The sequence below is a fragment of the Pelophylax lessonae genome (assembly GCF_965119305.1).
Source record: "Pelophylax lessonae genome assembly, chromosome: 3".
Lineage (NCBI taxonomy): Eukaryota > Metazoa > Chordata > Amphibia > Anura > Ranidae > Pelophylax > Pelophylax lessonae.
The window spans coordinates 473,108,347-473,132,705 of record NC_138770.1 but is presented as its reverse complement, the minus strand read 5'-3'; the positions used below and the strand labels follow the sequence as shown (position 1 = coordinate 473,132,705).

Here is a 24,359-nt window from a genome sequence, read left to right as displayed (position 1 = left end):
ACATAAATGTTCACAGATTCAAATAATCTTTTGCCACAAAATGTCACACTTGTACAGGAAAGCCTTATTCAGACTTGTTTAAAGCAGTATTGCATGTTACTGAAATGCACATAATGTGGATCTAAGATGGCAGAACAGTATGCTGTACATTCTGCACTCTGGCCTTGGAGATGGCCTGAAACTTTTAGGCTGCTTGTGGTTCTTTATGGGAAAATAATGAATGGTTGGCTATGCTATCCCTACTACATTGGGTAACCTTTTTCACCACTGGGGTAGATATTTGGTTTCAGGGGAGGGCACAGGGAGTAAAAGTGGAGATGGGTCATTTTCCTCAGGATTGCTCCACGGAAGTTGCGCAAGCCAGGGTCTAGTGGCAGATAGAACAGGTAGGAATCAAGCAGAAGTGTAGTCAGTAAACAAGTCAAAGGTCAGTGACAAGTGATTGTAGGTTGAGATCAATCAGAAGCATAGTCCAGAAACAAGCCAAAAGTCGGTATCAAATACTTGCAGGTTGGAATCAAGTAGAAGCGTAGTAAAGGAACAAGCCAAAGGTCAGTAACAATTTGTTGCAAAGCTGTGGACGGTTACAGGAGCGAACAGAGCAGAACAAGATCTTGCCTGGAGCACAATAATCTCGCAAACAGGAATTGCAGAGACTTAGCTTAAATCAGGAATTTAATGGTAGGAGCAAAAGGTTTAACAGAAACAAAACACAAAGGAAGACTGTTCAAGGAATCAGGCAGGGAGCTGTCCAGAATCTCAGGTGGCATAGTGAGAATAAACACAGCCAGACTCTACAGAGGTTCCAGGTTCAGATCTGGACTCCTAAACCCCAGCACCTAGTGAAACAGGAAGATTAATTAAAGAAGAACTCCAGCTTTTCCTACCCAAAAATGGATGCATTGTGCATTTAGTTTAAATGATTATTATTTGGTTTGGTCTGGCAGAAGGGATTCCCCTGTCAGCCCTGTCTGTGCTGATGGGGGAATCGTGCAAATTTCTTGCACGATTCCCCCATCACGATTCAGTAATTTGTTCCATCTATGGCCAGCCTTAGGTACCTGAGACACCCTTAGAGGGGTTTCTTCTTTTACCATGTTTTAGTAAAGATTTTCAAAAAACAAACCGCAAGCTAGGACACCATCCATTTTCTGTCAATATAGAAACAAGGACGTTGGTGCATAATCCAACATAATCCGTACAAACAATACAGGAATAGGAAAACCGAACACTAAGAAACGATACGTTTGAGGAACTCTGTAATATACCAGTAGTGCCAGTCGCACCCCTGGGACATCTGGACACCATTTATTGGGAACTATGTCCGAATGGGGGCAGGGCCACACGTTTGCGTAATCAAGAAGACTGTATAGAAAATGAACAAATGCAGAAAGAATTTCTCTTCGTCAAAATGCAGCATTAAACAATGATTTACAAATGAAGAAGGACCATTGGTCCTAATTAATCATGTTTGGTGAACAGTTATCAAGGCCCGGGTTGGAGATGCAATATACCTTGTTTCTGTAAAATAACTTTTGGCTAGGGTTTTTGAACTAGCAGGAGCAGTGCAACCTTCTCCAAACAAAAGAACAGGATTCTGCTCCCGCTTAAGGGGATACAAAACAACAATTAAAAAAAAAGCTGAAAAAAAGGTGGGTTTTTTCACTGCTCCTTGTCAACAAAGACTACCCACCTTTTGACTTAAAGGGAATTCACCTTGAGTAGGAAGGGCTGTATTTTCAGCTTTTTGTTCAAACTGAAAGGAGTCAGTGTATTAAGTTTATAAATGCATCTTGGCTTCTTTTGATGAAGGATTTTTTTTCTCTTTTCTGTGCGGGTGATATAAGGTCTTAGCACAACATTTTAACCCATGTACTAAATATTTATATTGCCGCTTGAAAGGTTACACTAATGGACTTTTCTCTTTTCTAGTCAAGATATCAAGTGCATAATTCCTATACATGTTTTCAGTTCACATTTTGTCTTACCTATGTACATTTCTTCGCAAGGATATGTGATCATATATATTACAAAAGGGGTGGAACAAGTAATGAATGACCTTAAGTCTTTTTAAAAAGTCTACACATATCTGCAGAAGCTACATTTTAACATGCCCAGTGAGGGGGTTCCCCAAACCAAGGAGGTGGTGTAGTCGCTGTGTGCAAATTATGTCTCAGAGAGTAGTAGCTCTTTTTATTAGCAGGTTTGGTATTTTCCCCAGGATTCTGGTCATCCTGTTGTCCAGCATCAGCACTGACCAATGTAAGGGCGGCCATACACAGTTTGAATCTCTGCTGAACTGGCCGAGATTTGAACCGGTAATGGGCAGGCTGAATGTACCAAGTTTATCGATCGATTAACTTGTGTACAGCCAGCCTTTTGGATTTTCTTATGATTATCGCTAGCAGTTGCTAAAGCTGCTAGCGATAATCACTGTCTTTTCCCAGCATGGGCTTCTTCCCCCGCCAGGATAAGAACAATGGCCCAGCAGGAGGGATTCCCTCATCAACACTGTCTGTGTTGATGGGGGAATCGAGCCATGGTTGAAGGAAAGAAATTTGCTCTGTGCATGGACGGCCTTACTCTAGTAATATTTGTAATTTGGTGGTGATACAAACATACTTGTGTTTGGTTGAGCTTGGTTCAGTGAATGTTCCTAACGTGTGGAAACAGAACCCCATTTGAAGTCAATGGGAGCCGAACATTAAAAAAAAAGTAATGACCATTTTCTAAGCTAATAGGGAAGGGATTGTCAAACGAATGCCACGGGGGCTAGGCACTGCCCTGGGGGAACATTTTGGTGGAGAGGAGAGAAGTAACATGCAATGTATAAAATATACTACAGCAAAACATACACCGTTTGGTGTATATAAACAGGTATTTATATTGCCGGGAGAATTACATCCTAGCCACTTTGTTCTGTTTGTAAACAACGGAACGGTTTCTTCACAGTACGAGCTGTGAAAATGTGGAATAGACTCCCTCCAGAGAGAGTTCTGGCCAGCTCACTAGATTGCTTTAAAAAAAGCCTGGATTCTTTCCTAGGTGTAAATAATATAACTGGATACTAATATTTATAGGTAAAGTTAATCCAGAGAATATCCGGTTTCCTCTAGGGGGTTCAGGAAGCATATATTTTCCTTGCTGTAGCAAATTGGATCATGCTTTGCTGGGTTTTTTCACCTTCCTCTACCTGGATCAACTGTGGATATAGGATTGTGTATATGGGATTGTATGGTTGGGTTTTCTATACTGTTTTTTGTTTTTTATTGGTTTAGCCGGATGGACTTGTCTTTTTTCAACCTGACTAACTATGTAATTATGTAACCAAACAGCCAGTGATTTCACTCTTCCTATTCTAGATGTGGTATAGATGATAATGGGAGATCCCAACACACACACCAAAAAACAAAGCAAAAAACAGCATGGGTTCCTCCCAAATTCATATCAGGCCATGGAAACCCTACATAAACATAAAATAAAATAAAAGCTTCAGGTCCCCCATAGAGTATGCAGCCTGGCAGGCCAGAAAAAAGTGGCGGGGGGAGCTTATGTTGATGGGGACAAACACCTTTTCTTTACAGCCCTGGTCCAGTGGTTTTGGGTCTGCGGACAGAGGCCCCTTTTTAGAATCTGGAATCCCATTTTAACAATAAGCCAAAATGATTTTGTGGGAATTAGGGATCTACTGATTATCGGCAAAGCAGATTATCGGAGGGTCGATATTCACTTTTCTCTGTCGCTCATTGACAGACACAGTCCTCTTGATTAATATCAAATTGGGTTATACTGCCCTCTACAGGAGTAGGACACTAGGCAGAAGGAAAACGTTCTGGCCACACCTTAGGGGCAGTCCCAGAGGGTATATCCTCTCTCTCCCTGCTACAAGATGTTAGTTTTTTTCTGCCTAGTTAGGAGTAAGGACCTAAGTTCCTTGCTGGGATCTTTGGTCCTGGCAGGATTTTTTTAGAAAATTTTTTTCTTTTTTAGGCAGCTTTTTTCTCCAGTTGTTCCTGTGAGATCTTCAAGCAAGTATGCTGAAACTGGGCGACGGGCTGGATGTTGAGATCCAGTGGTCACCCCAGTCAGCCTACGAGCGCGTGCAGGCCCTAGCTCCGCGCTGGGTCGGCCGCGACATAGTCCCACTGGACGGGGACTGACCCTGCGAGTTAAACGTCTCGCCGGGACGCCGACGACCAGTTGGAAACTGAGTCACGGCGACCGTATTGGTCGACAGCCCCCCCCACCTCGGTGGAGAGGGGTTCTGTCAGGAGTTGGCGCCCGCCTGTTCCGGTATGGTGAGTAAAATGTTCCCCCTCTCCCCCTGACGGGTTTGTGGGTGGACGCGGGCCCCTCCCTGGGATGATCGGACCCTCATGATCCTGGATCCCCCCTCTATCCTATAACAGGTGTCACAGATCCCCCTCTTGAGGGTGATTTAGTGAATAAAAACCAGGAGGCTTGGTTTGGGAGCTGACTATCGGAAGTCACTGTATGAGGGGCACTGTAAAGGGACCATGACTGAAGTCAGTGGCTGGCATTACTGTTAGGATGGCCATGTAAGAGGGTGATAGCATCCTACCTTATACATAAGGTTGCAATACAGGCCGATGCCTGTGCCTGGACTACCGCCATCCGCAGGCCGCCATCCTCCCGCAGGCCGCCATCCTCCCGCAGGCCGCACAGGCCGATGCCTGCCTTCCGCAGGCCGCACGATGCAGCAGGCGCTGCCATCTTTCCACAGAGGGCCGCCGCCATCTTCCCACAGGTCGCGCGGGGCCGCCATCTTGGCGTAGCCTCGTGTCTCCAGCATGGGGGTCGGCCATTTTGGAGATGACCAGCTACCTCGAAGAGTAGCATGGGAGGCGCCGGAAGGCGTGTAAAGGGGCGGAGCCGCCTCCTTTACCCGGGAAAACGATCCAAAAGACTTCCTGTCTGTAAGAGACAGCGCTGAGAGCAGGTTGATAGAAACTTCTGTGCATCAGGTGGTGAGCCTTGGGGTCTCTCTCTCTCTCTGTGGGGTCCAAAGCAGGTAACACTGAGGGGCGCTGTTGCGCTGGGGGATTACAAAAAAAAAAAATTTTTTTTTTGCAATTATTTTTTGTTTGCTGTCAAGTGTCTGGGATTAATCATGGACCCTGCCACACATGTATCCCCACCTGATCCCCTCGAGGTGGCCGCAGGACCCTCCAAGGCCCCACTTATGATTGATGCATTATCAGCAGTTTTTGAGTCTTTGGTATCCCGGGTGGAGGTGGCCTGTCGGGGACGGGGGTCAAGAAAGCGACCCCCGCCTACCCCTATTTCATCTGACATTTCAGATATGGATTCTGAGCTTGTCACTGCAGCTGCAGGTCCCTCTTCTGGGGCTGCTGTCCCGGGTACGGTCTCCTCAGACAGTGAGGAGGACATTTCTGCCTCCGCTATAGCGCAAGAAGAAGCGTTGGTGGACGCACTAGTCATGTCTGTCCGGCAAACCTTAAGTCTTGAGGTTACACCGGCAGAGGTAGCTGACATTGAAATTCCCTTTGGTACCAGCAAGCCTACTAAAATGGCGAAGGTTTTTCCCTTGCCCAAATGTTTTGGTAATCTAATTAAAGAAGAATGGGATCGTCCGAAACGAACCCCTGCTATTTCCAAACGCATTGCTAGGCGCTATCCGTTTGAGGAATCCCTCCTTAAAAAATGGACGGTACCACCAGCGGTGGACTCACCGATTTCCAGACTAAATAAAGCCACTGTTATCCCGTTGGAGGACGCTCTGTCCTTTAGGGATCCGGTGGATCGAAAAGTGGAAGCGGAATCCCGCTCCATTTTTTCCCTGATAGGGGCAACATTTAGGCCAGTGGTTGCCATTGGTTTAGTTTCACAAACATTGACAGAATGGACCAAATTGTTACGCCGTGACATAAAGGGGAGAAGTATCCCCCCGGCAGTATCAGATTTGCTGGAGCAGATTATACAAGGGCTACAGTTCATCTGTGACGCCGCCCTGGACGCCACTCCCTTACTTGGGCATGCATCTGTTTCAGCAGTGGTCCTCAGACGCGTATTGTGGTTAACCACTTAAGCCCCGGAGGATTTGGCTGCTAAAGGTCCAGACCCCTTTTTTCAACTTGGCACTTCGTGACTTTAACTGATAATTGCGCGGTCATGCAATGCAGTACCTAAACGAAATTTACGTCCTTTTTTTCCCACAAACAGAGCTTTCTTTTGGTGGTATTTGATCACCTCTGCGCTTTTTATTTTTTGCGATATTAATAAAAAAAGAGCGAAAATTTTGCAAAAAAATGACATTTTCAACTTTGTCTTTTAAAAAATATCCAATATACTCAATTTATGTCATTTTTTTTGGCCAAAATATATTTAGCTACATGTCTTTGACAAAAAAAAAATCAATGAGCGTATTTTTATTGGTTTGCGCAAAAGTTATAGCGTCTACAAACTATGGTGTAAATACTGAAATTTACGAAGCTTTAATTTCTGACTGCCTATCTCATTTCATGAAGTGCTAAAATGGCGGGGCAGTACAAAACCCCCCCAAACTACCACTTTTTGGAAAGTAGACATCCTAAGGAATGTTCTGAGGGGCATGTTGAGCTCATTGAATATTTTATTTTTTTGTCACAGGTGTTTGAAAAATGACAAAAATAATTTTTTTTTTTTTTTTTACACAAAGTTGTCATTGAAATGATATATTGCTCACACATGCCATGGGTATATGTGTAATTACACCCCAAAATATATTCTGCTGCTTCTCCTGAGTACAGGGATACCACATATGTGAGACTTTTTGGGAGCGTAGCTGTGTACGGGAGCCGGAAAACAAATCACCACCATCAGAATTTCAAAGGGCGTACATTTTTCATTGCATTTTCTCACTACCTATAACGGTTTTGGAGGCCCTGAAATGTCAAGATACCACAAAACCCCCCCAAATGACCCCATTTTGGAAAGTAGACACCCCAAGCTGTTTGCTGAGAGGCATGGTGAGTCCATGGAATATTTTATATTTTGCCACAAGTTTCGGGAAAATTACAATTTTTTTTTTTAATTTTTTTTTTTTACACAACGTTGTCACTAAAAGATAAATTTCTCACACATGCCATGGGTATATGTGGAATGACACCCCAAAATACATTCTGCCACTTCTCCTGAGTATGGGGATGCCCCATGTGTGAGACTTTTTGGGAGCCTAGCTGTGTACAGGACCGCGAAAACCAATCAACACTCTCAGGTTTTCTAATGGCGTAAATTGTTCATGTCACCTCTGCACTACCTGTCGCAGTTTCGGAGGCCCTAAAATTCCAAAATAGCACAAAACCCCCCCAAATGACCCCATTTTGCAAAGTAGACACCCCAAGCTATTTGCTGAGAGGCATGGTGAGTCCATGGAATATTTTATATTTTGCCACAAGTTCCGGGAAATATATATATATATATATATTTTTTTTTTTTTTACACAAAGTTGTCAGTAAATGATATATTGCTCACACATGCCATGGGTATATGTGAAATGACACCCCAAAATACATTCTGCTGCTTCTCCTGAGTACAAGGATACCCCATGTGTAAGACTTTTTTGCAGTCTAGCCGCGTACAGGACCCGGAAAACCAATCTGCACCTTCTGGCTTTCTAAGGGCGTAAATTGTTGATCTCACTCCTTACTACCTATCACACTTTTGAAGTCCATAAAAGGCCAAGATGGCACAAAACCCCCCCAAATGACCCCATTTTGCAAAGTAGACACTCCAATCTATTTGCTGAGAGGCATGGTGAGTATTTTGCAGCTCTCATTTTTTTTGGAAAATGAAGAAAAAACAGGAAAATGCATTTTTTTTCCTCTTTTTTCAATTTCCAAAACTTTGTGACAAAAAGTGAGATCTGCAAAACACTCAACATGCCTCTCTGCAAATAGCTCAGGGTGTCTACTTTCCAAAATGGGGTCATTTGGGGGGGTTTTGTGCTATCTTGGAATTTTAGGGCCTCCGAAACTGTGATAGGTAGTCAGGAGTGAAATCAACAATTTACGCCCTTGGAAAGCCTGAAAGTGGAGGTTGGTTTTCGGGGTCCTGTACTCGGCTAGACTGCAAAAAAGTCTCACACATGGGGTATCCCTGTACTCAGGAGAAGCAGCAGAATGTATATTGGGGTGTCATTTCACATATACCCGTGGCATGTGTGAGCAATATATCATTTACTGACAGCTTTGTGTAAAAAAAAAAAAAAAATATATATATATATATATTTCCCGGAACTTGTGGTAAAATATAAAATATTCCATGGACTCACCATGCCTCTCAGCAAACAGCTTGGGGTGTCTACTTTCCAAAATGGGGTCATTTGGGGGGGTTTTGTGCTATCTTAGAATTTTAGGGCCTCCGAAACTGTGATAGGTAGTCAGGAGTGAAATCAACAATTTACGCCCTTGGAAAGCCTGAAAGTGGAGGTTGGATTTCGGGGTCCTGTACTCGGCTAGACTGCAAAAAAGTCTCACACATGGGGTATCCCTGTACTCAGGAGAAGCAGCAGAATGTATTTTGGGGTGTCATTTCACATATACCCGTGGCATGTGTGAGCAATATATCATTTACTGACAGCTTTGTGTAAAAAAAAAAAAATATATATATATATATATATTTCCCGGAACTTGTGGTAAAATATAAAATATTCCATGGACTCACCATGCCTCTCAGCAAACAGCTTGGGGTGTCTACTTTCCAAAATGGGGTCATTTGGGGGGGTTTTGTGCTATCTTAGAATTTTAGGGCCTCCGAAACTGTGATAGGTAGTCAGGAGTGAAATCAACAATTTACGCCCTTGGAAAGCCTGAAAGTGGAGGTTGGATTTCGGGGTCCTGTACTCGGCTAGACTGCAAAAAAGTCTCACACATGGGGTATCCCTGTACTCAGGAGAAGCAGCAGAATGTATATTGGGGTGTCATTTCACATATACCCATGGCATGTGTGAGCAATATATCATTTACTGACAGCTTTTTGTAAAAAAAAAAAAAAATATATATATATATATATTTCCCGGAACTTGTGGCAAAATATAAAATATTCCATGGACTCACCATGCCTCTCAGCAAACAGCTTGGGGTGTCTACTTTCCAAAATGGGGTCATTTGGGGGGGTTTTGTGCTATCTTAGAATTTTAGGGCCTCCGAAACTGTGATAGGTAGTCAGGAGTGAAATCAACAATTTACGCCTTTGGAAAGCCTGAAAGTGGGGACTGGTTTTCGGGGACCTGTACTCGGCTAGACTGCAAAAAAGTTTCACACATGGGGTATCCCTGTACTCAGGATAAGCAGCAGAATGTATTTTGGGGTGTCATTTCACATATACACATGGCATGTGTGAGCAATATATCATTTAGTGACAACTTTCTGTAAAAAAACAACAAAAAAAAAAGAAATAATAATTTTCCCGACACTTGTAGCAAAATATAAAATATTCCATGGACTCACCATGCCTCTCAGCAAATAGCTTTGGGTGTCTACTTTTCAAAAAGGGGTCATTTGGGGGGTGTTTGAACAGTCCCGGCATTTTACGCTCAATCTTAGCCACACATCACCCACTCTTCTAACCACTTGAAAACCAAGCCTTTTCTGTGCCTTTTTGTTTACATGAAAAAATATTTTTTTTTTACTAGAAAATTACTTTGAACCCCCAAACATTATATATTTCTTTAAAGCAGAGGCCCTATAGAATAAAATGGTGGATGTTGCAATTTTTTTTGTCACACGGTATTTGCGCACAGATTTTCCAAACGCAATTTTTGCGAAAAAAATACATTTTTTTTAAATTTATTGCACAAATACACTATATAATTCCAATTTGTTTGGTAAAATTTAAAAGATGATCTTATGCCGAGTTCATAGACACCTGACATGACATGCTTTAAAAATTGCGCACAAATGCGCAGCGGCAAAAACGTACGTACATTTTTAAAAACCTTTAAAAGTCTCTACAGGTTACCACTTTAGACTTACAGAGGAGGTCTACTGCAAGAATTACTGCACTCGATCTGGCGATCGCGGCGATACCTCACATGCATGCTGAAATTGCGGTTTACATATGACACTAGACCAACGCGTGCGTGTGCCATTGCGCGCAAGCACGGGGGAAAGGGGGCGGAGCTCGATTTTTTTTTTTTTTTTTTGCTCTTTTATGTTATTTTGACACCTTTCCTTTAATTTTTTTTTTTTTTAAATCATTTTTATTGCTATCACAGTGAATTTAGATATCCCCTATGATAGCAATCGGTAGTGACAGGTACTCTTTTTTTTAAAAATTGGGGTCTTTTATACTCTAGATCTCTCCTCTGACCTTAATGCTTCTGACCACGCCAAAATTGGTGTGATAAAATACTTTCCCAATTTCCCAATGGCCCTGTTTATTTCTGGCGAAAAAGAAGTCATGAAATGCTCGTAGCCTCCGGCATCTTAGGCCATAGAGATGATTGGAGCCATTCTAATCTTCAATTAGCTCTATGGTTAGATAACTGAACCACCGGCTGCACTCTCGGGTTAACCGGTGGGACAGGAGAGCCCGAGAAAAACCACGGAAGGCTGCGGAAGGCGGCGGTGGGGGGGGGGAGGCCCCTCCCACTGCATGTAAAAGCAGTCTAGCGGCCAATTACCTGCTAGGATTGCTTTTACATGTAAGCCGACCGCTGGCTGTAAAAAACGATACCAAGATGATGCCTAAATCTGCAGGCATCATCCTGGTATAACCACTCAAAGTCCAGCAACGTACCAGTACATTGCTAGTCCTTGTTTGGCATATAGGTTTTTTTTTTTTTCATGCAGCCTGTGGGCTGAACGGAAAAAAAGAGAACCTATCAGAAATCAGCACAAGAATAATGCGTAGTATTACTCATCATTAACCGCCCAAACAACCACCCACTGAATTTAATGATGGGTATACACGGCACTATCCACGTATACCAAAATAGGATTTTAACTGCAGTGCTGAAATCAGAAAATCACCACAGCTGCTATCAGCAAAGGTATCCATATATGCTGAGCGCAAACGCTGTTTGTGTCAGAATATATAAAATCAATGCGTGGTAGCCGACGAGGGACCTGCAAGAGAAACAGGTCACAAAAGAATGAAAAAACAAAGTACATTAAAAAAAGTACATTAGGAAGAGTAGGACATATAAAATGACTGACAACAACAAAAGTTTTTGGATTCTCATCATTAACCGCCCAAACAACCACCCACTGAATTTAATGATGGGTATACACGGCGCTATCCACGTATACCAAAATAGGATTTTAACTGCAGTGCTGAAATCAGAAAATCACCACAGCTGCTATCAGCAAAGGTATCCATATATGTTGAGCGCAAACACTGTTTGTGTCAGAATATATAAAATCAATGCGTGGTAGCCGACAAGTACCTGCAAGAGAAACAGGTCACAAAAGAATGAAAAAACAAAGTACATTAAAAAAAAGTACATTAGGAAGAGTAGGACATATAAAATGACTGACAACAACAAAAGTTTTTGGATTCTCATCATTAACCGCCCAAACAGCCACCCACTGAATTTAATGATGGGTATACACGGCGCTATCCACGTATACCAAAATAGGATTTTAACTGCAGTGCTGAAATCAGAAAATCACCACAGCTGCTATCAGCAAAGGTATCCATATATGCTGAGCGCAAACACTGTTTGTGTCAGAATATATAAAATCAATGCGTGGTAGCCGACGAGTACCTGCAGGAGAAACAGGTCACAAAAGAATGAAAAAACAAACAAAGGACATTTAAATGTACAGTAAGAAGAGTAGAAGGACATATAAAATGACTGACACAACAACAGTTTTTGGATCCTTTTATTTTTCTTTCTAACTGTTTCTTCATGTCTTGATTTGGGAGGGACTGCGATCTTCTGCGATCTTCTCTTCCAGCTTGGGTCTCTCAAAATGTCGATGGACATCCAACATCCTTCGAGACCCTGTGTTTGTGTGCCCTACACTGTGTCGTGCTGTACCCTACACTAAAACTCCACTAGTGTATGGTAGCGCTCAAAACATTCCCCGATGCAGAGACCAGGTTGGTCAGGACATTTGGGACAATAATAACGGGTGTCACGCCTAAATCCGCGCCTGCTACAGACACGACATCTTCTTTGGGGCCATCTTTGGGTAGGGGTACTCGGGAGGGCATAAGGAAAATGCCTCTCATGCAGCCGGCTCACTGCATCTGGAAGGGGAAGTTGGGCAGGCATGCCTCCTGGGTACAGGTAGGCAAGGATGATCTCTTCCTGGAATTCCCGGAAAGATCCAGTTCGTCCTGACGCCTTGTATAGGACAAAGGCGTTCAGCATCGCCAATTGGAATAAATAAACAGACACTTTTTTGTACCAGCGTCTGGCTTTACGGGCAACTAAATACGGCGCCAAAATCTGGTCGTTAAGGTCCACCCCTCCCATGTTAAGGTTATATTCGTGGACACAGAGGGGTTTCTCCACAACGCCAGTTGCCGTAGTGATTTGGATTGTCGTGTCTGCGTGAAGGGAGGACAGAACATAAACATCCCGTGTATCCTTCCACTTCACCGCAAGCAATTTGTCCGTTTTCAAGCAGGCTCTCGCCCCCCGACTAAGACGGGAATCTACAAGCCGTTGGGGGAAGCCCCGGCGATTATGTCGCACGGTGCCACATGCGCCAATTTGTAATTCGAGCAGGTGACTAAATAGTGGCACGCTTGTATAAAAGTTGTCCACGTACAAATGGTACCCCTTTCCGGATAAGGGTGACACCAAGTCCCAAACGATCTTACCGCTGCTCCCTATGTAGTCTGGGCAGTTGGGGGGCTCCACACAGCTATCTTTTCCCTCATAGACCCGGAAACTAACTGTATAGCCTGTGGCCCTGTCACACAATTTATACAGTTTGACCCCGTATCTGGCACGCTTGCTGGGGAGGTACTGTTTCATAGCAAGGCGGCCAGTAAATTTAATCAGGGACTCGTCAACGCAGACAACTTGTTCGGGGGTAAACAAGGCTGCAAACCGCTGATTGAAGTGGTCTATGAGGGGCCGAATTTTGTGGAGCCGATCGTATGCAGGGTCTCCCCGAGGACGACAGATTTCATTGTCGCTGAAATGCATAAATCGCAGAATTTGCTCATATCTCGCCCTGGACATGGAGGCAGAGTACATGCGCATATGGTGAAGTGGGCTAGTGGACCAATATAGCCGCAATTCACTCTGTTTAGTTATGCCCATGTGGAGGGAAAGGCCCAGAAAGATCTTAAATTCGGAAACCGTTAAAGGTTTCCAGCCGAATTGTCTGGCAAGGGGCGAATTTGGGTTGGCGGCGATAAATTGTTGAGCATATAAATTTGATTGATCCACAATAGATCTGAAAAGATCTTCCGTGAAGAACAGCTCATAAAAGTTCAGGGGCGTAAAACCAGCTGTCTCCACGTGGATTCCAGGTTGGGCGGTGAATGGGGGAAGTACTGGCGCTGTAGTATCAGTGGGTTGCCAATTAGGAAATGCCAGCGCATCAGGGAGGGCACTATGGGCTCTACGGGCCTGTCTTCGAATACGCGGTGGCTGCGGGCCACTACTTGTGCTAGCCACCGCACCAGCTTCAACTGCACTTAGGGGACTCGCCACGTCACCAGGTCTTACTGCAGTGCTGGTTGTACTAGGTCCAGGGTGTACTAGGCCGCTGGCGCTTGCCAGGTCGCCAGAAGGATGAGCGGCACTAGTACCCACACTCTGCTCCATACGAGCACCCTGCGATTCCTGCATCTCAACAACACCAGAATGGGGTCGGGTACGCCTGGGTCTAACAGGGACCCATCTGTCGTCGGAGCTATCTGTCAGGGAGCCGCTGCTGTCATTTGGTTCGTATACTGACCCTGATTCTGCCGGTGAGGCTTCCCCATCGCTCTCACCTGACATGGTCATCATACTGTAAATAGCTTCATCACTGTACGAACGTTTAGACATTTTGGTAACTAAATTTACCCGTACAGTGATGCGACTCACAGGTAATAAAAGCACCTGGTTGTCGAAGACTATTTCAAGCGCTACCAAAAAAACTGCTAATGCTAGCAGGGATCAGGCCTGACTCTGCTAACACAGCGGTTTTGTGTCTTGTGTTTTTTTGTAAGTGACAGTAATCTGTTGATTACTACACTTACCTGGGTGAAAGGGTTAAACGCAGGTGCTGGCAGGAATCAGTGCTGATCGTGCAAACACTGCGTTTTGGGAACCCTAAACTATGGGGGCGCTAGTATAGCTCTGATCAGATCAGATATTGATCTGTTCAAACACTATACTAGAAATGGAAGTGTAGGTGCGTGCGTGTGTGCGTGCGTGCGTGTGTGGCAATCAAGGGGTTACTTCTAAACTATGCGCTGGGGATCTGGGGGGGGGTGGCGGGGACCCTAAACCTCCTTTGGGAAAGAAACTAGCTAGCTAGCACAACCTCAAGTCACAATGACACCAATACAAAATACAGTAAAAACAGTATATTATGTGTGTATTAGTGCTAATGTGACAGAGGGTGTAGGGGTTAACGGGATGTGATCAGGGGGGGATCAGGGGTTTAAATCTTTATTGGAAGGGGCTGGCGGGTATCCTAAGGATAAAAGGAACGGTGGCAAGCGCTAAACCTGGTCACAAGTCACACTTATACAGGTATATAGAAAATGCTATATACTGTATACAGTGTGCGTTGTGGCAGGGGGTGTAGGGGTGATCAGGGGGGGATCAGGGGATTAAATCTTTATTGGGCGGGTGGGGGGGACCCTAAACCTGCTTGGGACACAAACTTAGTCGCCTGCGCTAATTCTGATCACAATCACACTAATACAAAAATACAAAAACACAGTATATTACGTTTGTATTAGTGCTGATGTGACAGAGGGTGTAGGGGTTAACTAGCGGTGATCAGGAGGGGATCAGGGGGGATCAGGGGCTCAAATCTTTATTAGGGGGGGGTGGCGGGTAATTCAAGTGGAAAAAGGGGGGTCGCAAGCGCTAGACCTGACCACAAATCACACTTATACGGGTATATAGCAAAATGCTATATACTGTATACGGTGTGTGTTATGGCAGGGGGTGTAGGGGTGATCAGGGGGGGGTCAGGGGCTTAAATCTTTATTGGGCGGGTGGCGGGGACCCTAAACCTTCTTGGGACAGAAACTTAGTCGCCTGCGCTAATTCTGATCACAATGACACTAATACAAAAATACAATAACACCGTATATTGCGTTTGTATTAGTGCTGATGTGACAGAGGGTGTAGGGGTTAACGGCGGTGATCAGGGGGGGTTCAGGGGGGATCAGTGGGTTAAATCTTTATTAGGGGGGGGTGGGGGGTAATTTGAGTGGAAAAGGGGGGGTCGCAAGGGCTACACCTGTTCACAAATCACACTTATACAGGTATATAGGTATATGCTATATGCTGTATATAGTGTGTGTTGTGTCAGGTGCTGTAGGGGTTAATTGGGGGGGCGATCGGGGGTGAAATGTGCCTATCTAGCTGTGTGTGATGTGCTTGGTGCAATTACTCACAGTAAGATGTGCTCTCCTCTCACGCTGGATCCGAAAAGACCGTTGGGAGGGGAGGGCACATCTCCTCTAAGCCTGTGTTTACATTTCACAGGCTTAGAGGGAGATCTGATTGGGCAGGACCGATCAACAGGTCCAGACCAAAAATGATTGGCCTGGACCTGATGACTGATCGGTTCTGAACCCAATCGAGTCATCGGCGGCGGCGGCGGGGCGCGGGAGCGCGCACAGGGCCGGCAAAAAGTGCTGACGTAGGCCTACGTCAGTTTGCCTGGCCGGGGCTGAGCGCCGACGTAGATCGTCGTGCGCCGGTCGTTAAGTGGTTAAAGTGCTGGTCGGGGGATCAAGGTTCCAAAAAAGCTTTGGCTAATCTTCCTTTTCAAGGGGATCCCCTGTTTGGGGCCACCTTGGATGAGATTATAAAGGATCTCACTGGGGGCAAGAGCACTTTTTTGCCACAGACTGCTAAGGGTAAAGGACCTCGTAACAGGCGAGGACCTTCCTTTTCCGCTCATAAAAAGTTTGTTCGTTCCGCTGGGGCGGGCGATAAGGGGAAGCCCTCCAAAGCCCCTTCAGGGGGTTTCAAAGGGCGCTGGTCGGATAAGCAAAAGTCCGGCTCAGCCAAACCTGAAGATAAGACCAATACAGCCTGAAGGTGCGCCCCCACCCATCTCTGGGGTGGGGGGACGTCTTCACCGGTTTCCGGATCCATGGCTTTCCAGAATCCCGGACAAAGGGGTTCGCGAGGCCATACGGTCGGGATACAAGATCGAGTTTCGATCACTTCCACCGGTGCGATTCTTCCCTTCCAACATTCAGCTATCCCCGGATCGCTTAAAAGCTTTGCGGGGGGCAGTAATGGACTTGATGCAACAGGGAGCGGTAGTTCCCGTTCCTTGAGCAGAACGTTTTCTGGGGTTCTATTCGAACCTATTCACAATACCCAGAGAAGAGGGCAAGGTGCGTCCAATTCTGGACTTAAGAGCACTCAATCATTTTGTCCGGGTACAAGAATTCAAGATGGAGTCCATCTGAACATAGGTGGGCCTAACTTTGGAGACATCCTTGGCAAGGGTGTGTCTCCTTTCGGAGAAGCTCCGGAAGATTCAGTGAACGATTCGGATGTTACTGTCCGTCAACTGGCCTTCCCTTCGGACTTGCATGAGGATCCTGGGACTGATGGTGGCCTTCTTAGAGGCAGTACCGTATGCCCAGTCTCATACCCGAATTCTCCAAAAGGAGATTCTTTTCAAATGGAATCGGAATCCCGATTCTCTGGACAATCGGATCCGGTTGAGCGACCGGACCAGGGAGTCTCTGGTCTGGTGGCTTCGGTCTCCGATGCTCAGCCAGGGGAAGTCATTTCTTCCGATAGAATCCAGGTTACCGATAAATGTATTGGAACTGAGAGCGATCAGACTTTGTCTGATTTACTGGACCGAGCAGCTCCAGGGCAGCCCGGTTTGGATCCAGTCGGACAATGCCACGGCTGGGGCTTAGGTCAATCACCAAGGGGGCACCTAGAGTGTCCTGGTGGCCATCGAAGTGACCAGCATCCTTCGTTGGACGGAACGGATTGTTCCAGCTCTCTCCGTGGTATTCACTCCGGGGGTGGAAAATCGGCAGGCAGATTATCTCAGCAGTCAGATTCTGGATCAAGGGGTATGGCCTCTTCATCCAGAGGTATTTCACCAGCTGTGCCTTCATTGGGGCACCCCGGAGGTGGATCTGTTGGCAACTCGGCTCAACAGGAAGGTGCGGAGGTTTGTAGCCCACTTCCGAGATCCTCGAGCGGGCGCAGCAGACGCGCTGGTCGCCCCGTGGGGGTAGTATCAGCTACTGTATACCTTCCATCCTCTCAAGTTACTGCCGAAACTTCTTCGCAGGATAGAGGTGGAGGGAATCCCAGTTATCCTGGTAACTCCGGACTGACCTCGTCGAGCCTGGTACGCCGACTTGGTGAGGCTGGTCGCGGACGCTCCTTGGAGACTTCAGCTCATGGAGGATCTGCGGTCTCAGGGACCGATCTTCCATCCTGCTTTACAATTGCTGGCTTTAACGGCCTGGCTATTGAGACCCAGGTGCTGAAGGACAAGGGATTGTCAGCTTCAGTTATTCCTACTCTAATTAAAGCAAGGAAAGCGACTTCCAGAAAAGTCTATCATCGCACATGGAAGTCTTATATTGCGTGGTGTGAATCCCTTGGATTTCCTCCACGTGCCTATTCGGTGACCCGAATCTTGGCATTTCTGCAACAGGGGGTTGAGCAGAAACTGTCCTTGAGTACTATCAAGGGTCAGGTTTCAGCATTAGCAATCTTCTTTCAGAAACCTTTGGCTACTCATTCCTTGGTGCGGAATTTCATCCAGGGGGTGCGGCACCTGGCTCCGTCAGTGTGCGCGCCCTTACCGCCCTGGGATCTTAATTTGGTGTTGTCGGTTCTTCAGAAACCTCCCTTTGAAAATATCAGGGAGATTCCCTTGCTTACGTTATCCCAGAAGGTGGCCTTCTGTAACGCTCCTGCGTTTTACGTATGATGTGGATTTTCAGCTGCAGAAATATTCCACTTCAGTAGTCATGTAGAGAAACGCTGAGACACCATTCCCAACTCTCAATGACTCATCATGTGTGGATGATCTCAATTCAGCAAGTAAATACACACACTCAATAAGATGTTTCCTAGAGTGACTTATGTATATAGTAACACAGTGATGATAGGCTGAAGAGACAGGTTGGGTAGAGATGGTAGATGACAGACACTTGAAAGGAAATGTTCTTGAAAGTAAGATAGTAGCAGATGGGATGCAGATAGGTTTAGCAATCATGTATGGTAGTAGATGACAGAGTAGCAGGTGGACATACAAGAGAGATCAACCCAGTGCAAGAACAGGTGGTAGTAGGCTCAAGAGCTAGCAATCTTAGATAATGCAGATGTAGTAATAGTCCTTAGTATGCAGAGCTAGATAGTGTAAGCTTTAGTATAAAGGTTATAGAGGTTTCCCCTGTGGGGTACTTATCACTAATAGCAATGTAGCAGAGGAGAGGTTCGGCAAGAGCGGATGATCCGGTAGCGGGATACAGGGATCAGCGCAGCGTGGTTCCGACAGCGAAGTATGCTTGCAAGCATGTGAGCTTCAAGACAGGTTAGCATCAAGGCACAAAGCAGTTTGAACGAACACATGTGAGTGAGAGCCGGCGATCTAAATAGCCATCCAGTCCGGCGCTCAGTGATGACAGCATCAGTCTTAAAGGTGTATGCGCACCTTACCAAAAGAGAATGGTGGGGCGCATACACTTATGAAAGAGTAATTAGGGTACCCAAAGGTACCAGAACATTACAGTACCCCCCCCTTAAGGCCGGCTCCTGAAGGCCTCTGGAGCTGGTTTGTCTGGGTACTTCGCATGAAAATTGCAGATTAATCTAGAGGCATGTATGTCAGAGGTGTTTAGCCAGGTGTCGTCTTGGGGCCCATAGTTCTTCCATCGAACCAAGTACTGAAGTCTTCCTCTGTGGATACGAGAATCCAGAATCTCTTTTATCTCATATTCTTCTCCACCTTCAACTTGTACAGGAGGAGGAGGTGGGATAGTACGCCTTATTCCTTGGTCAGGAACATGGGGCTTCAGTAGCGACACATGGAAAATGGGATGTATTTTGAGGTCTATTGGCAATGTAAGCTGTACTGCAGCTTTTCCAATAAGTTTCTTGATTGGGAAAGGTCCCAAGAACAGAGGTCCAAGCTTTTTGCTAGGGATTTTCAGTCTTAAATTTTTTGTTGAGAGCCAAACGAGGTCCCCGATAGCGTACTGAGGAGAAGGTCTTCTGCGAAGATCATAGTACTTCTTTTGTTGACTATGAGCGTGTGCAATGGTAGTATTAAGCAAACCCAGAGAGTCCTTTATTTGGGTAAGATAGTCTGAGGCTACAGGGTTATTTGAAGGAAGGATGCGTGGTGGAAGAATAGAGGGATGAAACCCATAGTTCAAGTAGAACGGACTCTGCTTGGTCGTACTGTGGGTTGCGTTGTTGTAGGCAAATTCTGCCAGAGGGAGAAGATCCACCCAATCATCCTGTTGGTAAGAAGTGTAACAACGTAAATGTTGCTTGATGCATTGGTTGACTCTTTCAGTCTGTCCGTTGGTTTGCGGATGGTAAGGAGAAGTGAGCTTCCACTCGATTTGTAGTATGTGACATAGTTCTTGCCAGAACTTGGAAATAAATTGTGATCTACGGTCAGACAGAAGAGTTTTTGGGATACCATGTAACTTAAAGACATGTTTCATCAGGAGTTCTGCCGTTTGTTTGGACGAAGGTAGTCTGCGAATAGCAATGAAATGTGCCATTTTTGTCAGATGGTCCACTGACACTAAGATGGTATTAAATCCTTTGGAAGGAGGCAATTCCACTATAAAGTCCAAGGACACAACTTCCCATGGAGTTTGGGATATTGGTAGACTGCATAGTAGACCGGATGGTCTCGTAGTGTCAATTTTGGACCTGGCACAGACATTGCATGAAGAGACGAATTTTTGTATAGATGTTTTCATGTCAGGCCACCAGAATTGCCTGGTAATCAGATTAAGAGTCTTTGTCATACCCATATGTCCTGCCATAGGCACATCATGCGATAATTCCAAGATCTTGGTGCGTATGGTAGGTGGTATGTAAAGTTTGTCGTTGTAGTAGAGGAAGCCTTCTGCATCAGTATTTAGTTGTGGTGGGGGTGAATCCAAACTTATACCATGCAAAACCTCTTCCTTCAAGGAACGGACAACTCCAATAATGCGTTTGTGAGGTATTATAGGAACGGAAGGGATTTCGAAGTAGTTTTCTTCAGTTAGTCGTGATAGTGCATCCGCCTTTTTGTTCTTATCTGCAGGTGTGTAGGTCACTAGGAAGTTAAACCTTAGAAAGAATAGTGACCATGGTACCTGTCGGTGCGAGAGAGTTTTGTTAGTCTGAAGATATTGGAGATTTTTATGGTCCGTGTATATAAGTATTGGTAATTGGGTGCCTTAGAGTAGATGTCGCCAATTCTCCAGAGCCAATTTTATAGCAAGCAGTTCCTTTTCACCCACGGGGTAATTTATCTCTGGACTGCTTAGGGATTTGGAAAAAAAGGTGACTGGATGAAGTGGTGAAGTGTGAGTTGGTCGTTGGGAGAGTATTGCCCCTACTGCCATGTTTGACGCATCTACTTCCAGAATGTATTGGAGGGATGGGTCTGGATGGCGTAATATGGGAGCAGAAGTAAACCTTGTCTTTAACAGGTGAAAAGCTTTATTTGCTTCATCTGACCATTTGAATGGTTTTTTAATGCTAGTGAGCTGTGTGAGGGGTCTCACAATGGCAGAGAAGTTTCTGATGAACTTCCTGTAGAAATTCGAAAATCCAAGGAATCGCTGTAGCGCCTTGCGTGTGGTTGGTGTAGGCCAATCCTGAATGCAGGATATTTTACTCAAGTCCATCTCGATTCCTGTTTTGGATATGATGTAGCCTAGAAACAGTACCTCTTCTTTATGAAACAAACATTTTTTCAGTTTCACATAAAGGTTGTGTGCAAGCAATCTCGATAATACTAGTCTTACATGTCTTATGTGTTCAGACAGGGATCGTGAATATATAAGTATATCGTCCAGATATACCACAACACAGACATCTAGTAAGTCTCTGAAAATATCGTTTATAAATCGTTGAAAAACTGCAGGGGCGTTGCATAGCCCGAATGGCATTACAAGATATTCGAACAATCCGTATCTGGTTCTGAATGCAGTCTTCCACTCGTGTCCAGCACGGATTCGAATGAGATTGTATGCTCCTTTCAGATCCAATTTTGAAAAATAGGTAGCTCCACGCACCTGCTCAATGAGCTCAGGGATAAGCGGTAGAGGATAGCGATCTTTTATTGTAATAGCATTCAATTGCCTATAGTCGATGATAGGCCTGAGACTTGAGTCCTTATTGCGGACAAAAAAAGAGTCCTGCTGCTGTGGAAGAAGTGGAAGGTCTAATAAAACCTTTCTTCAAATTCTCATCCAAATAGTCTTTGAGATGGGAAAGTTCATCCTGTGAAAGAGGATAAACATGACCGAACGGCAATTTGCTATTTGGGAGTAGATCAATGCTACAATCATAGTCTCGATGGGGAGGTAGTGCTTGAGCATTTTTCTCAAGAAAAACCTCAGAGAGATCCTGATAACATAGTGGTGCAATCTCATCTGTCACCACAGACAGGATCTTCCCGAAAGATGGGAGGTTACACGTACCCTCGCAATAGCAAGAGAGGAAGGCCAGGGTCCGTTCCTTCCAATCTATGGTTGGTTGATGTGTGTGCAACCAGGGAAGTCCCAACACAATGGGAAAGAGGGGTGAAGGTATTAGATCGAAGGTAGTCTCCATATGAGACCCGTTAGTAGTGACTAGGAGTGCCTGTGTCTGATCAGTGATCGGACCAGAGGATAAAGGAACACCGTTAATAAGACTTACTGAGACAGGTTTAAGTTTAGAAATAATAGGAACTTTATTTAAAGCAGCAAAACGTATGTCAATATAATTTCCACAAGATCCTGTTCAATCATGGCCTTAGTAGTAATCCTGTTCTGGTCCCACTGTAATGTTAAGCAAACAAAAAGGTAAGGGTTAGTGATTGAAGTTGTCAATCCCCCTAGGAGGACATGTGAACACTCACCCTTCTTTTTGTAGACTAGGGGACAGACGTTTATCTTGTGATCCGGGGATGCACAGTACAAGCAGAGATTACCAGATCGTCTTCTGGCTCTTTCCATAGTTGATAGAGGTGGGCGTATGGTTCCTACCTCCATAGGAACGGGGTCAACGGCCAAAATCCGAGAAGAACTGGATAATGGCATTCCCATTTTCTCAGCCTTTCTTTCTCGTAGTCTTCTATCTATGGTGATACTGAGTTGTATCAATGCATCCAGGGTTTTTGGCAGATCCGCTCGGGCGAGCTCGTCTTTAACGGCCTCTGATAGGCCAAGCCTAAATTGGGTTTTCAGAGATGCATCATTCCATTCTGAATCAAGGGTCCATCTCTTGAATTCTGCGACAAAGTCTTCTACAGGTCTCCTACCTTGTTTCAAGGATCTTAATTGAAGATCGGCAGTACTCTGCCTATTGGGATCATCATATAGGCTAGTGAGTTCTGCTAGGAACAAGGCATAGGAGTTGAGAAGCTGGTCGTTTTTCTCAAAAAGAGAGTCTGCCCAGGCCCGAGGATCGCCTGTTAGGTAAGAAATAATAGTACAAACCTTAATGTGATCAGTAAGGTAGGTACGGGGTTTTAGCAAGAAAAGTAACTCACATGCGTTTTTAAATTCACGAAATTTTTTGCGATCGCCTGTAAATACCAAAGGAGGATTTATTTTGGGTTCAGGGGACTGAGCAGAGGTAAGTTGTGTCAGTCTAATTACCTGCTGCGACAGAGCCTGATTGTCTTCTTTTAATTCAGCAAGTGTGTGTATTAACGCAGTTACTTGCTGTTTTAATTGTGTCATCTGAGTGGTTATTTCTGCTGAATCCATTTGTGGTTCGTTCAATCTGTAACGCTCCTGCGTTTTACGTATGATGTGGATTTTCAGCTGCAGAAATATTCCACTTCAGTAGTCATGTAGAGAAACGCTGAGACACCATTCCCAACTCTCAATGACTCATCGTGTGTGGATGATCTCAATTCAGCAAGTAAATACACACACTCAATAAGATGATTCCTAGAGTGACTTATGTATATAGTAACACAGTGATGATAGGCTGAAGAGACAGGTTGGGTAGAGATGGTAGATGACAGACACTTGAAAGGAAATGTTCTTGAAAGTAAGATAGTAGCAGATGGGATGCAGATAGGTTTAGCAATCATGTATGGTAGTAGATGACAGAGTAGCAGGTGGACATACAAGAGAGATCAACCCAGTGCAAGAACAGGTGGTAGTAGGCTCAAGAGCTAGCAATCTTAGATAATGCAGATGTAGTAATAGTCCTTAGTATGCAGAGCTAGATAGTGTAAGCTTTAGTATAAAGGTTATAGAGGTTTCCCCTGTGGGGTACTTATCACTAATAGCAATGTAGCAGAGGAGAGGTTCGGCAAGAGCGGATGATCCGGTAGCGGGATACAGGGATCAGCGCAGCGTGGTTCCGACAGCGAAGTATGCTTGCAAGCATGTGAGCTTCAAGACAGGTTAGCATCAAGGCACAAAGCAGTTTGAACGAACACATGTGAGTGAGAGCCAGCGATCTAAATAGCCATCCAGTCCGGCGCTCAGTGATGACAGCATCAGTCTTAAAGGTGTATGCGCACCTTACCAAAAGAGAATGGTGGGGCGCATACACTTATGAAAGAGTAATTAGGGTACCCAAAGGTACCAGAACATTACACCTTCTTGGTGGCCATTACTTCTGCACGCAGGGTGTCAGAACTGGCCGCATTATCTTGTCGTTCCCCATATCTGGTGGTTCATAGGGATAAGGTGGTTCTTCGTCCGAATCCATCCTTCCTTCCTAAAGTGGTTTCAGAGTTTCATCTGAATGAGGACATTGTATTGCCTTCCCTGTGTCCTAAGCCCAGTCATCCTCGGGAGTTTGCGTTACATTCCTTGGATGTGGTTCGGACAATCAGGGTATACTTGAAAACTACGGCCTCGTTTCGTAAGACGGATTCACTTTTTGTGATCACGGATGGCCCCAAAAAGGGGTTGCCTGCATCTGCCGCGACTATCTCCAGATGGATCAGACAGACGGTGGTACAGGCTTATTCTATTAAGGGTCGGAATCCTCCGTTCCCTGTTAAGGCGCACTC

General features: G+C 45.1%; 1 protein-coding gene across 1 annotated transcript in view; it reads left to right on the top strand.

Annotated features, from left to right (window-relative positions):
* Positions 1-24,359, top strand: part of ARID4B (AT-rich interaction domain 4B) — a gene marked incomplete at its 3' end in the record, with an annotated part of 1,242,797 nt that overhangs the window by 554,529 nt on the left and 663,909 nt on the right.